Source organism: Pagrus major, chromosome 24, assembly GCF_040436345.1.
Source record: "Pagrus major chromosome 24, Pma_NU_1.0".
NCBI classification, from domain to species: Eukaryota; Metazoa; Chordata; class Actinopteri; order Spariformes; family Sparidae; genus Pagrus; species Pagrus major.
In genome coordinates, this window is record NC_133238.1 from 5,785,999 (window position 1) to 5,797,199 (window position 11,201).

Consider the following 11,201-nt stretch of genomic DNA (forward strand, 5'->3'; position numbering starts at 1 on the left):
TAGTGGTGAGGGGCAGCACTGTGGTGAGAGACGGACGGGCAGTTTTAGCACACTTGACATACATGGGGCAGGATTTTAACCTACTCAACGTATACGGTTTTAACGACAAAAATGACAGGTATGACCTTTTAGAAGAACTGCAGTCCCACATGCTAGGTAGGGTGCCTTTAGTGGTAGGAGGGGATTTTAATTGTGTTTTATCCAGAACAGATAGACGGGGAGCAGGGGAAGATTTTAAAGTAGATAAAACATCGGTTTTACTGCAAGACATCTGCAAGGATTTTAAGCTACAAGACTGTTTTAAATCCATGCATCCTAGAGAGGAGGGCTTCACCTGGTTCAGTGGTGACGGCACCAAAGCCTCTCGCATTGACTATGTTTTTACACGGGACTGCCCACCAACTGATGCTAGATTGACCCCCGTTTTCTTTTCTGATCACGCAATGCTGTCATGCACCCTGACACTCTCTTCTGGTGTGACTGTAGGAAGTGGTCTGTGGAAGCTCAACTGCTCCCTGTTAGAGGACAGGGAGATAGTTGGACAATACAGGGAGCAGTATAGCCAATGGCAGACCCTTCAAGACTTTTACGATTCACGTGCACACTGGTGGGAGTGGGTGAAGACAAAGACTAAGGCTTTTTTTAGACAGGCAGGGAGAAAGAAAAAAGATAAGGAAAAAAGATGCATGTTGGGACTGCAGAAAAGACTACAGAGATATTTTAAACTTGTGAACCAAGGATTTGATTTTAATGACGACATTTTAGAAGTCAAAAAACAAATGTCAAAATTAGCTGAAATAAAGAGTCAGGGTATCATTTTAAGAAGCAAAGAGAGAGAAAGAGAAGAAGGAGAAAAATGCACACGATACTTTTTTAAGAAGATAGCTAGCAGAAGTGGGGTTTTAACAAAGCTAAAAAAAGAAGACGGGTTTTTAACTGCTAACACAAACGAACTTATTGAAACAGTGGAACTCTTTTACAATAAATTATATGAAAAAAAAGACATAGAGACAGACATTACAGAACAGGTTTTAGAATACATTGATAGGACGGTGGAGGAAAGTGTGCTTTTAACCCAGGATTTTACCCTTTTAGAGTTAGGTAAATGTTTAAAAAATTTTAAGAAGGGGAAGTCCCCAGGACAAGATGGACTTCCCCTGGAATTTTATCTGACCTTTTGGGATATCCTTGCACATGACCTACTTACTGTTTTTAATGACTTTGAACGACTAGACCTGTTACCTGAGAGCTTTAGAGTAGGGATAGTGACATTAATCCACAAAAAAGAGGACCAGACTGACCTGAAAAACTGGAGACCAATAACGCTTTTAAACTTTGACTGCAAACTTTTTAGCAAACTTTTATCAACACGTTTATCTTTGGTTTTAGGGGAGGTGATCCACCCGGATCAAGCCTGTGCCATCCCGGGGAGGAAGATCACCGACAGCCTCGTACTGATCAGAGACACCATCTGTTACGCGAGAGACAGAGACATTCGGCTTGTATTGCTAAATTTAGACTTTGAAAAAGCCTTCGATCGGGTCTCGCACCAGTACCTATTTCAGGTACTGCAAAAAATGGGGTTTCCTGAGAGGGTCATAGCGTGGGTGGGATTGCTCTACCGGGGAATCAACAGCAAAATCCTTGTAAATGGGCAACTTACCAAAGCAGTGAATATATGCTGCGGTGTCCGTCAGGGTTGTCCGTTATCTGCCCTCCTTTACGTTATATGTGTGGAACCATTGGCACAGATCTTGAGAAGGGACAAATGGATCAATGGGGTGTCAATTCCGGGGAGTGGGGGCTTGGTCACAAAATGCCTTTTATACATGGATGATGTCAATGTTTTATGTACAGACCTTTTAGCTGTAAACAGGACCATGGACTTGACGGACTGGTATGGACGGGCCTCTGGAGCCAGACTTAACCGCGACAAGACCCAAGCCCAATTTTACGGACCATGGACAGTGACCGAGACCACAGGACTCCCTCTGACTGTGACCCTGACTGACATGAAAATACTCGGGGTAAAATTTGACGGGGAAGGGGGTGGGAGGAGCAATTGGCTTGACGCGATAGGGAAAGTTAGAAAGAGACTGGGATACTGGAGACTAAGGGGACTGACAATGGAAGGCAAGGTTTTAGTCATAAAAGCTGTGATTTTACCCTTGTTTTTACTAATCAGTTCTGTTTTTATCCCGCCTCGTAGAGTGCTTTTAGATCTCGATCGAGCCATTTTTTACTTTCTGTGGGGGTCCAAGTGGGAGCGACTTAGAAGAAACGTCATGAAGATGCCAAAAACAAAAGGAGGGAAAGATGTTCCAGACCTCCACCTGTTTTTAGGAAGCCAATACACCACACTGCACCTCAAATATGCCACATCCCCATCCAGAGATCACAAGACATCTGCCATGGCAAGATTCTGGATGGGGTCTTACCTCAGGACACTCAAGTTTTTACCTGTCGATCTTAGAGCACCTGTGTCTTTTAAACTGCCCACGGCCTATGATTTTATACGCAAATTTTTAAAAGATTTTAACTTGGAACAGGAGGAGCTGTCACTTTTAACCAACCACCGCTCTCTTCTCTCCCTTGTGCAGGAGCGGGAGCCAGTGAGTCCGGTGCGCGGGCTCGCAATCGGCGAGCCCTCAAGTGTTTGGCGCAATGTCAACCATCCCGTTCTCCCAAACAGATTACGGGATCTCTCCTGGATGGTAGCTCATGAGGTCCTCCCGGTCAGGTCCGTGATGCACTCCCGGGGCATGTCACCATCCGCCATCTGCCCCCGACCGGGTTGTGGCGCGCCCGAGTCGGCGAGGCACTTGTTCTGGGAGTGCAGCGCTGCCATTGACCTGTGGGCAATGGCCGGCTCCCAGCAATTCCCGTACTTGCCAGCAGGGGAGGTCCTAGATGCACAACTAGTGCTCTACGGGGTGAGCCAGAAGAAAAGAACAACAGAGGAATTCTCCAAGCTCTGGCTCACCCTGGCCGCCATGAAAGACGCTATATGGACCTCCAGAAACCTGCTGGCGAGAAAGCGCATGCAGATCCCCCCCGTGGCTACGATCCAAATGGCTGCAGCGACGGTCCAGGCAGCCGTCGCTGCTGGCGGCAGGCCTAGGACGTAGCCACATGAAGCATCGCCTCTGCGCTCATTCGGAGGTGGGAGCCGGAGCCACACACAAAGGTCAAGGCAGCAGCGGCCTGATCCTCCGGGTGTGGCAGGTGGGAAGGAGCAAGAGGCTGAGGGCCTCCTCTGAGCATCACCAGCGGGTACCCAGGGATCTGATGGGAGAGCGGGATGAGTTCCCCATGATAGGGACTCACCCCGCTCCTGCATAACAAAGACTTGAGAGCTTTTAAATGCCCTCCCTTTTTAAAAAAGACACACTGATATATTATACACTTACACTGATTCACAGAACGGACTTTTAATGCCACAAAGGAGCACTTTGTTTTAACATGTCTTGTGTATTTTAAGGCAACAATTGTGTTTTTTTTAATCTGTAAACACCTTTTATTGGATATGATGGTGTTTTTTTTATGGTGGATGGTTTTACAGATTTAACTACTGTATTGTTGCGGATGACATGTTGATTTTAAGTGTTTTCAAATTGTATTGTGGACTGTGTTCTGAATAAGTGTGAAAAATAGAGAAACTTGTGTCAATAAACTTTTTTCAAAAAAAAAAAAAAAAAAAAAATCTGTTCTTATCAGTTTAATATCTGATATGTCCTCTATATGGGGACAACATATTAAATGGATTTTTTTTTGTGTTTGTTATTTTTTGCATATTTGCACAGTGATTTGTTAGAGACATCTGAAAACCGGTCAAGGTAAGAAAGCTTTTAGTTCTTTTACTTTTGGTTGTCTTATTCTTGTCTGGTTTTAGGTGTTTTTACAGCCTTTTTTAGCCTCTATTTATTTAACTTATTGTATTTTATTCATCGTTGAAGTGTGGTGTCTCCAGCCATGTCGGCTGCCCGTGCCGGCATGCGGAGGCACCACAGTGTGCGTTTTACTTTCTTAGAAAGAGATGGAAAGCTCCTGGAGATGTCCAGATTGGACTTCTCCAGGAAGCTAATCCAAAAGGCCCTTGGCTTTTCCCCACAGCAATTGAACTGCGTATTGTCTCTTCCCTTCAACAAAGGTTTTGATATTAGTTTTGTAACCGCTGCAGTGCCACAAGAATTTTGGCAACGCTTTGAAAAGGTTAAGACCCAGTTTTCAGCATTCAACGTGGAGAAACTGACTGACAACTCTCTGAAAGTGGTTATTGTTAGGATGTTCAATGAAATGGTGAATGCTGAAGATATATGTATGTGGCTGGGTAGATACTGCACTGTGAAGGGCCAGGCTACCAAGGTGAGGGATGAAGATGGCATCTGGAACTGTGCCTGGAGGGTCCCCATTCAACAATGGCAGGACCCCCAGGGGTACCAGGGCCTGAGGCATCTCCCATCCATGGTAGTTCTTGGTGAGAACAGGGGCTACATTCACTACCAGGGCATGCCCAAGCTCTGCCGCAAGTGTGGTGAGCATGGACACCTGGCAGAGGCTTGCCAAAACATTGTTTGCGGTAAATGCAGAGAAATTGGGCACTCCTTTGAGGAGTGTCCCAATGGCAGAAAGTGCAATCTCTGTGGAGAGACAAATCACCTCTTCAGAGATTGCCCATTGTCATTTGCCAACAAACTGAAAGCCCAAAGAAAACAAGACTCGGAAATTGAAAAAGAAAAAATATTAAAGGAAAATGGCCGAAATGTAACTGTCGAAGTGCTAATTGAAGAGGAGGGGCTGGGAAATTCAAATCTCCCGCCAAAATCTGTGGTTGGAGGAGAGGAGCCCGGTGAGGTGGGACAAGGGGAGGGGCCTGGCTTTAACCCAGCAGAGGGTGCTGCTGAGGGAGATGGGGAAAGCCAGGCAGCAGGTGGAGCTGGACAAGATGGCTCGACAGGCACTGACTCAGCCAATAGCCTCATTACAGTCGGGGAGGAACAGGAGGAAGGAGAGTCCAGTGACACCTCCCTCCCCAATACCCAGCCCAACCTCAAGAGAACTGCATCTGAACTGTCCAGCTCTGAGGCTGATGCAGCCTCAGAGAAGAAGGGAAGGGCTGAGCTTGACTCATACAGTTCCCCTGTGGAGCAGCTCAGAGCCTTCCCTTCCAGTTCACCCAATCAGTGCTCATTTCTTAATATAGCACTACAGTCAACTCCATTGGAAAAGCGTGCCGACATTGCTTTCCGGAGGAAAGAGTCTCAGGCCTCACCCCCCGATTGCATGGGGATAGTGAAATGAGATCCTTTTACATTACTGAAAGTCTGGAAGTTTTAACAGTAGTCTTTTCATTTTTTATTCCTTAAAATGTCATACCTGTTGTTTTTAACAATCATACTCATGACCCTCAACATTTCCACCCTCAATGTGAGAAGTGTGAGGTCGGGAGTTAGAGCCCAGACTGTTTTATCCTACCTAAATTCTTTTACGTCAGATGTGTTTTTATTACAGGAGTGCAATCTGCCCTTTTTAACAACCTACAGGAAATGGGAGGAGAAATGGCCACTCGGTCAATCCATGTGGAGTGGATCAAACCACAACAAGTCCGATGGAGTGGCCATTTTAATTAAAAACCCCTTGGTAGTGGTGAGGGGCAGCACTGTGGTGAGAGACGGACGGGCAGTTTTAGCACACTTGACATACATGGGGCAGGATTTTAACCTACTCAACGTATACGGTTTTAACGACAAAAATGACAGGTATGACCTTTTAGAAGAACTGCAGTCCCACATGCTAGGTAGGGTGCCTTTAGTGGTAGGAGGGGATTTTAATTGTGTTTTATCCAGAACAGATAGACGGGGAGCAGGGGAAGATTTTAAAGTAGATAAAACATCGGTTTTACTGCAAGACATCTGCAAGGATTTTAAGTTACAAGACTGTTTTAAATCCATGCATCCTAGAGAGGAGGGCTTCACCTGGTTCAGTGGTGATGGCACCAAAGCCTCTCGCATTGACTACGTTTTTACACGGGACTGCCCACCAACTGATGCTAGATTGACCCCTGTTTTCTTTTCTGATCACGCAATGCTGTCATGCACCCTGACACTCTCTTCTGGTGTGACTGTAGGAAGTGGTCTGTGGAAGCTCAACTGCTCCCTGTTAGAGGACAGGGAGATAGTTGGACAATACAGGGAGCAGTATAGCCAATGGCAGACCCTTCAAGACTTTTACGATTCACGTGCACACTGGTGGGAGTGGGTGAAGACAAAGACTAAGACTTTTTTTAGACAGGCAGGGAGAAAGAAAAAAGATAAGGAAAAAAGAGGCATGTTGGGACTGCAGAAAAGACTACAGAGATATTTTAAACTTGTGAACCAAGGATTTGATTTTAATGAAGACATTTTAGAAGTCAAAAAGCAAATGTCAAAATTAGCCGAAATAAAGAGTCAGGGTATCATTTTAAGAAGCAAAGAGAGAGAAAGAGAAGAAGGAGAAAAATGCACACGATACTTTTTTAAGAAGATAGCTAGCAGAAGTGGGGTTTTAACAAAGCTAAAAAAAGAAGACGGGTTTTTAACTGCTAACACAAACGAACTAATTGAAACAGTGGAACTCTTTTACAATAAATTATATGAAAAAAAAGACATAGAGACAGACATTACAGAACAGGTTTTAGAATACATTGATAGGACGGTGGAGGAAAATGTGCTTTTAACCCAGGATTTTACCCTTTTAGAGTTAGGTAAATGTTTAAAAAAATTTAAGAAGGGGAAGTCCCCAGGACAAGATGGACTTCCCCTGGAATTTTATCTGACCTTTTGGGATATCCTTGCACATGACCTACTTACTGTTTTTAATGACTTTGAACGACTAGACCTGTTACCTGAGAGCTTTAGAGTAGGGATAGTTACGTTAATCCACAAAAAAGAGGACCAGACTGACCTGAAAAACTGGAGACCAATAACGCTTTTAAACTTTGACTGCAAACTTTTTAGCAAACTTTTATCAACACGTTTATCTTTGGTTTTAGGGGAGGTGATCCACCCGGATCAAGCCTGTGCCATCCCGGGGAGGAAGATCACCGACAGCCTCGTACTGATCAGAGACACCATCTGTTACGCGAGAGACAGAGACATTCGGCTTGTATTGCTAAATTTAGACTTTGAAAAAGCCTTCGATCGGGTCTCGCACCAGTACCTATTTCAGGTACTGCAAAAAATGGGGTTTCCTGAGAGGGTCATAGCGTGGGTGGGATTGCTCTACCGGGGAATCAACAGCAAAATCCTTGTAAACGGGCAACTTACCAAAGCAGTGAATATATGCTGCGGTGTCCGTCAGTGTTGTCCGTTATCTGCCCTCCTTTACGTTATATGTGTGGAACCATTGGCACAGATCTTGAGAAGGGACAAATGGATCAATGGGGTGTCAATTCCGGGGAGTGGGGGCTTGGTCACAAAATGTCTTTTATACATGGATGATGTCAACGTTTTATGTACAGACCTTTTAGCTGTAAACAGGACCATGGACTTGACGGACTGGTACGGACGGGCCTCTGGAGCCAGACTTAACCGCGACAAGACCCAAGCCCAATTTTACGGACCATGGACAGTGACCGAGACCACAGGACTCCCTCTGACTGTGACCCTGACTGACATGAAAATACTCGGGGTAAAATTTGACGGGGAAGGGGGTGGGAGGAGCAATTGGCTTGACGCGATAGGGAAAGTTAGAAAGAGACTGGGATACTGGAGACTAAGGGGACTGACAATGGAAGGCAAGGTTTTAATCATAAAAGCTGTGATTTTACCCTTGTTTTTACTAATCAGTTCTGTTTTTATCCCGCCTCGTAGAGTGCTTTTAGATCTAGATCGAGCCATTTTTTACTTTCTGTGGGGGTCCAAGTGGGAGCGAGTCGGAAGAAAAGTCATGAAGATGCCAAAAACAAAAGGAGGGAAAGATGTTCCAGACCTCCACTTGTTTTTAGGAAACCAATACACCACACTGCACCTCAAATACGCCACATCCCCATCCAGAGATCACAAGACATCTGCCATGGCAAGATTCTGGATGGGGTCTTACCTCAGGACACTCAAGTTTTTACCTGTTGATCTTAGAGCACCTGTGTCTTTTAAACTGCCCACGGCCTATGATTTTATACGCAAATTTTTAAAAGATTTTAACTTGGAACAGGAGGAGCTGTCACTTTTAACCAACCACCGCTCTCTTCTCTCTCTTGTGCAGGAGCGGGAGCCAGTGAGTCCGGTGCGTGGGCTCGCAATCGGCGAGCCCTCAAGTGTTTGGCACAATGTCAACCATCCCGCTCTCCCAAACAGACTACGGGATCTCTCCTGGATGGTAGCTCATGAGGTCCTCCCGGTCAGGTCCGTGATGCACTCCCGGGGCATTGTTGCTGGTGACATGTTGATTTTATTTGTTTTTAAGTGTTTTAAGATTAAATTGTATTGTGGACTGACATGAAAAAGTGTAAAACATAGAGAAAATTGCGTCAAACTTTAAAAAAAATAAATAAATCTGTTCTGATCAGATGGAAAGCTCCTGGAGATGTCCAGATTGGACTTCTCCAGGAAGCTAATCCAAAAAGGCCCTTGGCTTTTCCCCACAACAATTGAACTGTGTCTTGTCTCTTCCCTTCAACAAAGGTTTTGACATTAGTTTCGTTACTGCTGCAGTGTTACAAGAATGCTGAAAACTGCGTCTTAACCTTTTCAAAGCGTTGCCAAAATTCAACGTGGAGAAACTGACTGACAACTCTCTGAAAGTGGTTATTGTCAGGATGTTCAATGAAATGGTGAATGCTGAATGCTGAAGATATCTGTATGTGGCTGGGTAGATACTGCACTGTGAAGGGCCAGGCTACCAAGGTGAGGGATGAAAATGGCATCTGGAACTGTGCCTGGAGGGTCCCCATTCAACAATGGCAGGACCCCCAGGGGTACCAGGGCCTGAGGCATCTCCCATCCATGGTAGTTCTTGGTGAGAACAGGGGCTACATTCACTACCAGGGCATGCCCCACACCTGGCAGAGGCTTGCCAAAACATTGTTTGCGGTAAATGCAGAGAAATTGGGCACTCCTTTGAGGAGTGTCCCAATGGCATAAAGTGCAATCTCTGTGGAGAGTCAAATCACCTCGTCAGAGATTGCCCAATGTCATTTGCCAACAAACTGAAAGCCCAAAGAAAACAAGAATCGGAAATCGAAAAAGAAAAAATATTAAAAGGAAAATGGTCGAAATGTAACAGTTGAAGTGCTAATTGAAGAGGAGGGTCTGGGAAATTCAAATCTGTGGTTGGAGGAGAGGAGCCCGGTGAGGCAGGACAAGGGGAGGGGCCTGGCTTCAATCCAGTAGAGGGCACTGCTGAGGGAGATGGGGAAAGCCAGGCAACAGGTGGAGCTGGACAGGAAGACTCAACAGGCACTAGGCCCCATTCACACTGCCGTTTGTATGCGGGGATCCTGCACCAATTTTCCGCATCCGCCTCAGTTTGAAAGTCTCAGATGCGGCGAGGGGTGAAATTTTGCTGCGCCTCTGATGCGCCTCCATAGGTAGTATCAGAGGCGTAGTATTGGCGAACCGAATCAGTGAACGGATAAGCCGGCGGTGCAGAGCAAGGACGTGTCGATCTGATGGTGTTCACTGTCTGATAACTAAACAGATCCATCACTCAACAAAATATAGAGAAATGTCCCACAAAGCAACGTTACAGGACCAAGTAACAGTAACGTAGTAACTGGCTGGTCTTTGGCAACTTATATGAGGAAAAAAATACCGCAGTTATAAGTGGAGAAGTGTCTGTCCGACCGACTCTTCGTAACATTTCTGCCCGAAAAATATGGCGTCATTTCAGTGCCAAAATCCGCGCACATAAAAACCATAATCAGCGCGCATAAAGACCACTCTCTGCGCGCTCGCGGTCTCTGTTGCTAGACATATAAACTGTTGCTAGACATATAAACTGTAGAAAGGCACAGGTGAATGCCAGATAACCGTGACAATTGATTGACAGACCTGACCTCAATTAAATGACTAGGAAAAGTAGCATTACCTGCGAAAATACAGTGTGAATGCTAAAGGCTGAAGTGATTTCGGAAACCCGCTGAATGTGGGCCTACTGGAAAACACTCGCCGGAAATGCATAAAACTGCAAGAGTGAATGGGCAAGAATGTGCAGAAAAAGTTGAAAAGCTAAAAAGCGGAAAAGTACAAGGCTGAAAGAGCATAAAAAGCTGAACATCCTGATAGTGGAATGGTGACCGTAGCATGAAATCTGTAGGAGTAGAAGCATGCTGAAGAACGTACGGACGACTACTACTACTACTACTACCACTACTAATAATAATAATGACAATCATAATAATAATAATGACAATCACAATAATAATAATGACAATAATAATGACAACAACAATAATAGTAATAATGTCAACAATAACAACAATAATAACAATAATAACAATAATAATAATAATAATAATAACTGCAATAAATTCCAGAAGGACAATAGTGTGAATGCTCTGAAGCATCCACACTAACTAGAATCATCTCATCAACTAAAATGAGGCTAGCCATTGTCTGATCTACCATTTTTCGTCTCCTGTTCTTCCCCTCCTTTCCAAATACAGACCAGACCCCCGTACTGCAGGGTCAACATGGCCGTTCCCGTCCTCGACAGGTTCTTCGAGGACGGGGACACCAGGCAGGACTTCCGGCTGAGCAGAGAGTCCCTGGCAGTGCTGCTGAACCTTCTCAAACAAGATCGGAGACACGGATGGGGTGCCACAATAGAGACCTTGGTGTTTCTCTTCTGGCTGGCGAGTGGGGCATCATACAGGGTGGTCTCAAGGGTGTTCGGGATGCCTCGCTCCACCGTCCACTGGATCGTCCACCGAGTTACTGGGGAGGTGGTGGCCATTCGCCACAAGGTCATCCACCTCCCAAAGACAGCTGAAGACCTGGCTGCAGTAACTCGGGGGTTTGCAGGGCTGGCAGGACACAGAGCTTTTTCAAAAGCTGCTGGATCGATCGACGGCTGCCATGTGAGGATCAAGCCACCAAGCGGCCCTGATGGTCACTGCTACAAGAACAGAAAACTGTTCTCTTCCATCATCATGCAGGCAGTATGTGACCATCAGGGCCGCTTCATGGACACGTACGTGGGCTGGCCGGGGTCGGTGCACGACT